This window comes from Pteropus alecto, unplaced genomic scaffold, assembly GCF_000325575.1.
Source record: "Pteropus alecto unplaced genomic scaffold, ASM32557v1 scaffold3, whole genome shotgun sequence".
Taxonomy (NCBI): domain Eukaryota; kingdom Metazoa; phylum Chordata; class Mammalia; order Chiroptera; family Pteropodidae; genus Pteropus; species Pteropus alecto.
Genome location: NW_006442484.1, coordinates 61,422,516 through 61,433,122, shown reverse-complemented (window position 1 = coordinate 61,433,122; position 10,607 = coordinate 61,422,516). Strand labels below are relative to the sequence as shown.

The window sequence follows — 10,607 nt, the reverse complement described above, 5'->3', positions numbered from 1 at the left end:
GAAAGAGTTAACTGAATCTTGCTCCCAGAATATTATTGTCTTACCTGTCTTGAGTAAACCTGTCATGCGATGTGTGGACAAAGCATTTTTGCCCTGATCACTTGCAATTTCATCAAGTTTACAGAACAAGCTGTCTAATAAATGTTTATCTGAAAACATCTAAAATGTGCTTCTGTGTGCGATGGAATTTGGTCTGGTCTTACTTTCATTGTAATGTGGTAGGGGATTACAGTAAAGGAGCTAACCTTTGCCCAACCCTAACTAGCTGGTGCCTGTTATCTATCAAAAATAACCTAATAGTTCTACACAAAATACTGGCTTAGATCAGTTTGCAACACCCCTGTAAACTGGTGGCTGTTTGTTGCTGCTTTTATTTTATTTGCACTTTATGCTAAGAAATCTTTAACTATGAAGCAGCCTTTTCTGCAGCTGGATATCACTGACAGAGAACAGGATTAGCAACTTCATTATGGTATAGGAGTCAACTTGGCAAAGTGGCACTTGGAGTATCAAATATGATTAACATATACATAAAAACCTTTCGAGTCTTTTCATAAAGGCATTTTTTACCTAGTAACTGAAAGCTACCTTTGCCTCCAGATAGGGAACACCCAGGAAGTCACACCATAGGGAAAACTATTCACTTCCTATCCTTTATGCTAAAATGCATAACTTCAGCTTTCATCCCATCATTTTACTTCTAAGTATTTCAGCTTACACTGTTGAAGTCAAAGGACCTTTCCCAAAACAAAATCTGATAATCTAGCAAAAAACGGTTTTAAATATTCCTTGCCTAGTCAGAAACCAAGTTAATGGTTCACAGACCACACCCTCTTCATCAACCAGCACTTCATGCGATAGCTGAGGCAGTGACTGTAACTTCAATATTCCCTGTAGCTGTGTCCAATCAGCTGCCACTCAAATCTATTTTAATGAGGCCTAAAGGAAATAACCTTTAGGTTATTAGGAAATAACCCTGGACGTGTTAAAATGTATGATGTTGTAGCACCTCTCTCCATTTTCTTCAAAAGCATAACTTTCCAGAGATTGCTATGCATGCAAAGAATGCATTCCAGTGGGGGCCTGGAATGCTTCTCTGTGTGTTCTGGCAGAGACTCAGGGGCAGCAGATACCAGAGCCTGGGACAAAAGGCACAGGATATGCTGCAGGTTATTGAGCAAATGCCTAATAATTTACTGAAAACTGTTTTTGATCTGTTGTTCCAATTAACATTACATTCTAAAAGTGCTCAGGTACCAAACTCAGGATATTATTATGCATTCCACACAAATTAAGAAGGATACTGGAGAAAAAAGAGAAGAAAAAGAAGAGAACAATTAACAGCATTGAAATTCCCAAATTCTGCCCACCTAATACTCATGATACCTGCAAGCAATAGATGATTTTCAAAAGGCAAATAAAATATACTGTGCATCTCTAATGTGTATTTAAACCTTTGTCATCTCTGAAGGAAACCTTATTTTTTTCTATTCTTGAAGAAAATCTGATTTTTGGAAATCTTCTCAAAGGTTTCTCTTTTCCAAATTGTTAAACTATTAAAGATGACTGAATCAATATCACAAATATGTGCTCTTGGGGCTTTTAAATAAGGTGCACTGTACCCAAAATATCAACATTCTGGATCATGATTCATTTTATAATCTACGCAAATTAAGTTTGTTTGAAATAAATGCAGTTTCTATTAATTTTATACTAAAGTATGAAGCTTTCATTTCTGGATAGTCTTTATTTATTCTAGTTTCTCTCTTACAACTTTGCCAAGTAACAATGATGACACAAAGTTATTGGACTTTGAAGTAAACACCAAATATAACATGCATTACATTGAACACAAGCTTTTAACTTATCTAGTAATTTATTGCAGGATATTTGAGCTGGGCAGAAAAGATTAAGACATTAACTCTAAATTAATCTTGAAACAGCCCTCTGAGGATGATTTGATTTTACATAAAATGAAGTTGAGGGCCACAAAGCATAAATGTTTGGGTGCCTTTAGTTAGAGATCATGTAGCTCAGAAAGAACAGAATGGGATAGAACCCAAAAGTGAATGATTCCGAAGTTCATGCTCTTTTGACTAAAAACACTTGCTTTCCTGAGAAGATTTGCTAAATTACCTTGAACAAAGTTTCCATACTCTGAGCGAGGACCAAGATTCAAACACAAGTCTATTTCACTCTGACTTGAGGATGAGCTTGAAGGCCAGGTAGAACTGCCATCGGTGGAGATGTAGAGGAAGGTAGAAAGAGAGCGGCCTTCTCATTCCCCTACACTGATGCCTGGAGGTCACAGTTTGTGCAAAGCCAGAACTGAAGGTCTACTGGATTTTTCATTTTCCCAAAGAACATTTACTACATCATATGACCCTTATCAAAGGGCAGACAGAATAAACTTTATAAGCTGACTGCTACCAGCACAACTTTTCCCTAGAGAACTCCACTCTCCAAACTTCCAGGCCATCATCCAACATTCCAAATATCCTCTCAGAGAGGGAACTCTGAGGTAAACAGATCTCATCCTAGAGAGTAACTGAGGGACCTCTGACGATAACTCAGGAGATAAGGCGCTGCCTAGACTCATCTCTGAAAAAAGCTGCCCGTGGGGCTTCCCGCGGCCAGGAAGGAATCAACAACTGCCACCCACAGATGTACATATAAGTGCTCTGAAGGAAGTGATCCAGGACACCTAGGAAATGTTCTCTATGTCGGAGTAAATCTTAGTTTTCCAGGCATTAATTTTCAGTACCCACTGCTGTTCCCTGGCCAAAAAAAAAAAAAACTCAGGAATGAACTTTTAGGAACATTCTCTCAAGCCAGAATGGGCGACAAAGGTTTTTCCAGCTATATATAGAAACATGTCCTAACTGTGCCAAGTACCTAAAGGAGACTCTCCAATTCTTCTATGATGTATGAATCATGATCTAAATAACAAATTCCTAGCTCAAAACAGATTCCATTGGAAAAAAAGAAAGATTAGTTATCCCAATGTGTGTATACCTTCTGGAATAGAAGCAGTAGGAAACTGAATGCCACATTTATCTTTGACGATAAATCTTGTACAAGAGGAATAGTCAAAGTATCATTTTTGGCCTTTTGTAATTGACTAGACTCTTCTATAAATGTAAAGACTTTTAAATAACCACCATCTTCACTATTGAACCAAATAGGCCAAGTATTTTTCCACATTGAGATAAATTCTTGAGATAATTATGTGATTCAATAAAGTATAAGGTATTTTATATAAACTTTCTGTTTAAATCTAATTATTTTTTAAATAAGGTATAGAAATAAAAACATGTATTTCAGAGAAAATACCTCTTCTATACTGCAAACAAATACAGGGTTTTTTAAAAGCAGTTATAATATTTAATGTCATTAGATGAATATGTAATAAGGAAATGCTTATTCTCTTTACTACTGAAGTTTAAAGTATTTAATTAACATTTATGTTTTAGGTAGCTTGGTAAGAAGATACATTAGAAAGTATGGTTGTTACAAGCATGTTAAATGAAGAAGTGGTAACCTTGAGCCCAAGGAAGAGAACATTTGAGAATAAACTTCTTCTGAGGCACAAGAGTAAAGGTGGACTTGTTATGAATAGCTCCAAAGGCACAGGAAAAAATCAGTGACCAAAGCTTAGAAGCAAGGCAGATTTGGGTTCAATAACTATTTTAGCTGTTCAATGAGAGAATGGGTAATTCATTCTTCATTGCTAGAAATATTTAAGCAAAAGTCAATAAGCATCTGGCAAGAAAACTTAAATACATTTAGCAATAAAGATCTAAACCCCTATCCCAATTTTGGTCAGCTCTATAATTTTAGATGTTCTTTCCTATCTCCAAATGGATGTCCCTTGTGTTGCTCAAATTATCAGTCCAAAAATTAGTCATTATTTTCTTTCCTAAGCACCATGCCTAGTTCTGCTATCTCAATAAATGACACCATCATTCACCCAGTGTACAAGCCCCAAATATCTTATATACATCCCTCTTCCTCATCCCAAACATGTGATTACTCCCCAACTCCTATCCAATCTCCCTCTGTTACATGTGGTGATAGGTTAAAACAGATGACCCTTGTATTAGAGCACTAGCTCTCAACTTTAACCATTGATTAAACTCATCTGGACAGCTTTTAAAAACATAATATTATTTTAATAAGCCTAGAATGTATCCCAGAAAATTAAGTCAAAATCACTTTAAAATGGACCAAACATTAGTATTTTTTAAAGCTCTCAGGTAATTCTGATGGGCAGCCAGAACTGAAAACCACTAAAAAAAGATGCAAGCAGGCCAGATAGAAAGGTATCAACATAATTGAAATAAAAAATTATAGATTAGGGCAGTTGCAGATGAGATGGAAATCTGAAAAATATTTCGAGGTAATTGAGAGAGAGATTGGAACATGGTACCAACCTCTCATGGAGAAACCCTAGTTCTTTTCATCCCATGCCATGGTCAGAGATTATAACCCATAAACCAGTCATCTCAGAGAGGGGACCAGGTGAAAGCATATAGATGGATAAGCTCAGACTTTCACTATCCTGGGGAACAATCTACAGGTGTATGAAAAAAAATGGAGCATTTGTCAGTAGATCACAAAATACTTTCCATATACAGTCGCCAAAGGCACATCCTAAAAATTAGATTCTTGAGAAGTTTCTAGAAAGCAAGGAAATATATCCATCTAAATCATATTCTAATATCTAATATTCACATATCTAATATTCACAAATAGTTATGTTTTTAACTGTTGACCAAATGTGTTTGAAATTGACCTTTTTATTATATGCCACAAACGAAATTTTTCTTTGAAAACTTTTCTCCAATTAATATAACTTGGAAAAGTTATAGCACTATGGGATACATTTCGTTCAAAGATAAAATCACTGTCAGACCAGTAGATATTGCCATTCCTAGAAACAGCCCTGATTTACCACAGCAATTTCCTCAGGAAGAGGGGTGGGAGTAGAAAGCCACTAAACTCCTACACTTGCCTATCAGCCCATGACATTCTCTGCTCTGGCATGAGAACCTAAGAATAGGCTATGAAGTGAATTAAAGTCAGATACTGTGATCACTCTACTCTGGCTTCCCAGACCTTCTCAGCATGTTGCCACGAGCAAATCAAAAGAGAGATATGCAACTATTCACTAAGCAAAATTTGGCCCATCTTTTTCTAAACTTTCTAATACCAGGGAAATGAAATAAAAATCATCTAAGAATAACTTTTAAACAACTTATATTCTACAAGAATATGAATACACTGGGGTGAAACCATGAAGAAAAACAAAGGAATAATGAACCCAAAATTCAGGCAGGTCAATAGATATTTGTGGGTTGGAGAGAAGAGGAAGGGACCGGGTAGGGACACCACACAGCTTCAAAGGAAATAGTAATGTTCCTTCTTTAACTGACTGTGATGATTACACAGGTGTTCGTTTCATTGTTATTTCTTATACCTTCTATATACCAAATAAATATTCTTTTGCAATTATTTAACAATTAAAACAATTTTTTTAATTTTTAAAGGAGTAGAAAGAAAGATACCTAGATATTTGTCCCAAGTCTGACATTGTGTAACTTTTAGCCACACATTTCTCTAGGAGTTAGCAAAATATAGTCATTGGACCAGAAGTCTCCAAACTATGGCTCACCACTTGCTTTTATAAATGAAGATTTATTGGAGCATAAGCAAGCTCCTTTGACTGCATATTGTTTGCAGTTGCTTTTGTGTCAAAACAGTAGCTACAGTTAAGTACTTGGAATAGAGACCATTTTGTCTGTAAATCCTAAAATATTTACTATCTGGTTCTTTAAGAAAAGACTCCCAATCCTGAGCTAGAGAATTATTATGACTCCTAACTAACAAAGACTGAAATTTAAAAAAAAAAAAAAAAAAAATGGTACCGACACATGCTAATACCAATTGGCCCATCACTGAACCAAAATTTCTTTTTGGTACTTTTCATAAGTGGTTTGTTTAGGTTAACTGTCCCACAGCCTGTAAAATCTCATGAACCATGTCAACAGATATTAGATACAAATTTTGTGCAAAATGTAGCTCCCTCTAGATCAATAGTGAGCACAAATGCAGAGTCGGCAATCTCCTACCCTAGATACTAAGGTCTGTCTCTAAAATTAAATCTCATAATTGAAGTCCTGGTTGGGAAATATCAGAACCTGAAATTTAGAATCAGAAAAGTTAATTTAGAATCACTTAGAATCAGAAAGGTTAATTCCCAAGGCTTAATCCAATGTTTCCCCATATGCTGGACCACGCATTATCTCAAGGAAATTTCCAGTCTCTTAGCACACACGTGTGTGTACAGAGAAAAGCTTGATATTTGCCATTTTTAAAGGCCAAAGGTGATAGGTCTTATCCCAGTAAGTCCATTCTTTTACATCTATGTAAACAATCCTTCAGCCTACAAAACTATTGGAGCTAACTCTGCCAGAGATAAAGAACAGGGATATGCTGTCTACCCAAACTTGTTCTTCCATAACCTCAACTTCTTGTGTCTTCTAAACCCTCATGCGACACCAATGATGTGATGTTAGTCACACTTGAGATTGACAGCTGCCCGCCTAAACTTGCCATGCCTCCTGAAGTCCAACACTCATCCTTCGATGATCAAATGGCATAAATGATGAGAAACCATTTTAAATGTCCAACTTCCAGTTATGCAAAATCTATGAAATTAATCAAAATTAACACTGGAAGTATCCATTCCAGGGCCTATAGATCCACAAGAGCGGCAGACCCAGAGTTCTCTTCTTCGGTTGTACCAGGACAGCTGGCCTACAAAACCAGTGTGAGAGTAAGGAAGGCCCCTCAGTGGATACCAATAGTCTCCTGAGCCGTAGCCAGGACACTGTTGTTAACACACACAGTGCTTCCACTGTGGTTTTTCAGTTGAAAACAATAAATCTCTTTTTTCCTCTAAAAAGAGACGTTTATAAGGATTCGTCTGATTTGTTTTATAGCCTGCATTATCATGTTTACAGTTCAAAATTATTTATTTAATGAGAAATGTTTAACTTAGAAAATTATTTTTGTTATACAGGTCTATGGGAGATTTTGACTTTTGCCAAGAAAGAACATTTGGAGCTAAAATCACAGGACCTGGATTCTAGTTTCCTGTTTCAAACTGTCATCTTAGACAAGGCCATAAACTCTCAAGACATATGTCTCTGAAGTAAAGTTCTTGGAATAAGTGGATCTGAAGATAACTTCCATCCCCCTCTTCATAACAGATTACCTTGCCCCCTAATCCAATGAGCTTGAAGCTATGAAAAAAAAAATCCCCTCTACCCCTCTATCTCAAATTGCTCTATTTGCCTATAGGTCTTTGTTTCCTTTTCTCTCTAAATTGAAAGTATCCTTCCTTCTTAGCACAAGTAAGTTTTCCACCCTGGTTCTTGACTTTTCCCCTTCTGCCTCTTCTGGAACATTGCTGTTGCTTTAATGTGGCCCATAATTTTCCACCTCCCTGCCTCTGTTCATAAGGGTTGCCATTCCAGTCATCAGAAAACCTTATTCAAGATCCAACACAGATGCCACTTCCTGCCTCTTGCCATTTCTGAATCTTGACTAGGAGCAATCTCTCTGTCTTATGCACCTCATTGGTTTTTATTTTATTCATTTATTTATTCATTTTATTCATTTCATTTTATTCATTTTATTATAGTACTAACCTGTATTTCAGTGATCATGTCTTTACTTAATTCTTTCTGATAAATTATAAACTTTTTTTTAACTCAACTTTGTATAATAAGATATTCAACTACCTTATAAAGTCTCACACTTAAAAGCATTCAACCTGTACTGAGTAATGAATTAAAATAGATTGGAAGTCTCCTCATACTGATTCCAGATTCTGATTAGTGAAAGCTTAACTTCTATTGTCTGCAGTCCCTACCATGAAAGGGATACTCTTTAGAAATATGTATCTTTATTATTGAATATATTACCAGTTAGTCACAGATTCAATCTCAAAAGACAATACTTTTCAATGTGCATGTATCTAAGCCATTCTTTCTGTTTCTCTAGTGAGGCAAGGAATGATTAACATTAAGTGGAATGTACTCTTGGAGGAAATAAAATAAATCTTAATTGGAGAAACTAAGAAAAGAATAATAGAAAGGAATGAGGAAGACAATTTAATATTATTATTTGAATTCATAGTCCAAGATATTTGAGATGTTTTTTGAAAATCCTAGCTGGTAAAGTTGAGTAGGAGAGAGGTTGGCAATGGAGGGGTTAAAACAACAAAAAAAGAATGCTTACAATCTTTGGAGAAACATCATTGTAGATATAGAAAATTTCTTTTTTGACTTCAAGGAAGCATCCTCTAGAAAAGCCCTTTGGTTTTCCTGGTTGTCAGAAATTAAGCTTTCTTCCTGTTTTAAAAAAAAAAGTTACCTATGGCAACCCGTTCACTTTGTAAGCAACCAATATTAGTTGAGTGGAAAATAAAAACTTACCAATAAGAACACAGGAAAGTAAGAGGTAGTAATAAAAACTGAAATGAGATGCTGATCTCTCAATTTATCTTGCCCAGATTCTTCAGGGATTTTATACCAGGGCTAAATTAGACAATAATCCCAAGGTCCAAGGACTGTTTGTTCTTTCATGCACTTGTGAGAGCCTCAGCATCTTCTGCACTCAAATATTTCTGAATATTTATACTCTTGGACTATGTATTCAAATAATAATATTAAATTGTCTTCTTCATTCCTTTCTATTATTCTTTTCTTAGTTTCTCCAATTAAGATTTATTTTATTTCCTCCAAGAGTACATTCCACTTAATGTTTATCATTACTTGCCTCACTTCTCTTATGAAAGCAATCGTGATTTTTAGCTCCATTTCATCTAAACTTAGAATTTAATCTGTTCTACTTAATATGTTCGAAAACATTTCCTCAACAAAGTCAGTAAATTCTTTTGCATTGATTTATTCACTTAGTGAATATTTATTGACCACTTACTACATGCCATTCACTATTCCAGGTGCTAGGAATATAGCAGTGATCAAAACACACAAATTCCTGTTTTCAGGGAGCTGTCATTTTAGTAGGAGAGACAAATCACAGACACGTTTTTCAGGAGGTTTAAGTGCTATAAAAAAAAAAATCAAAGCAGAGTAAGGGACTAAAAAGTATTATGGGGAGAGCACTATTTTGGGCAACATGGTGAAGAATGAAGTAAGGGAGCAAGCCCAACAAAACTCTGGAAGAACATTCGTAGGAGAAAGAGTTTAAATGCTAAGCCTCTGAGAGAGGAACCTGCTCGGTCTAGTCAAAGAAGAGCAAATTCTATAGCTATTAAATTATACCAGCTGAAGACTTCATTTAATTAAGGCTCACAAACTTTCTACTTTTTTAAATTACTTTCTCAATAGAAATAGCCTTATAAAATGTAAAATAATCCAAACTATACTATTCCCCTTGAATTAATTATGGCTGAATACCAGTAGGCATTCAGATAGTTCCAGATGGACGAAACCAGATCCTGGCCCTAAAAAATCCTTGATGTGACAAATGACTTTGTGCAATAGTAATTCAGTTCCTCCAAAGCCTTTTGCTTATTCTTCACCCTAGTCTAAGTAAATGAAATGACAACCTAAATTTGTATAAATTACTAGATACATATCTAAGACTTCTTCACCATACTTATCACTACTAACATTACACTTATTTATGTATCATCTTTCTCCTCCTTAGAACATAAGCCCCATGAGAACAGAGGCTCTGTTTTGTTCAACACGTTATCCTCAGTGCCTGGAAAACAGTACCTGAGCTGTTTATTAAATACTCAGTAAATATTTGTTGAAATAATAAGTGATTCTTAAAGGAATCAAATGAAGGTGGAGATTACTAAAATGATAGCCAAAACAAAGAAGTTGGCATTTAAAATAAGAAGCATGTCAGAGAGCTAGAGTTTAGCCAGTGCGAATCCCATGGTGCAGGGCAGCGGGTAAAGGTAATGAGAAGACCCCAGGAGCCATGGACAGTAAGGTGAAGTGGGAAGGCCACCTAATTAGGTGATGTGGATTCTGCCACAGACTTCTCACTCATCAAGCCTTGACTTGCGTGGCTCAGTAAATAGCATTCTAATAACTAGACTGGAAAAGACAAAAATAAAATTTATAATGAGTTCAATTTTGAACATCAGGTGTAAAGAAATACATATTGATCTCATAGCATGTAATTAGTACTAGAACCTATCGGGAAAAAATGAGACGTGTTTTTTTCAAGAGCAAGGGAAATTCAAGTTGTTATATGAAATCTGTTTTTATAAGTTGACAACTTGTTAAAAAACTTTTTTTAAATAATTCTATTGAGGTCAAAAGAGCACAAGAGCGCACTGGATTTGACATACAGAATATCAGTTTACAATAAGAAGAATAGGGGAGAAAAAAATGGATCAGAAACAGAAACTTTGTCTACGGCCATGCCACCCTGAACATGCCCGATCTCATCTGATTTCGGAAGCTAAGCAGGGTCGGGCCTGGTTAGTATTTGGATGGGAGACAACCAGGTGCCGTAGGCTTAAGCAAGAAAGAAGAACGAAGGAAGGAAGGAAG

General features: G+C 35.8%; 1 protein-coding gene and 1 pseudogene across 1 annotated transcript in view; one reads left to right on the top strand and one right to left on the bottom strand.

The window, feature by feature from the left end:
- The window catches only part of PLCL1 (phospholipase C like 1 (inactive)), a 298,458-nt gene that overhangs the window by 207,687 nt on the left and 80,164 nt on the right, over positions 1–10,607 (bottom strand). The window lies entirely within an intron of this gene.
- LOC112470711 lies at positions 10,465–10,573 on the top strand (annotated as a pseudogene).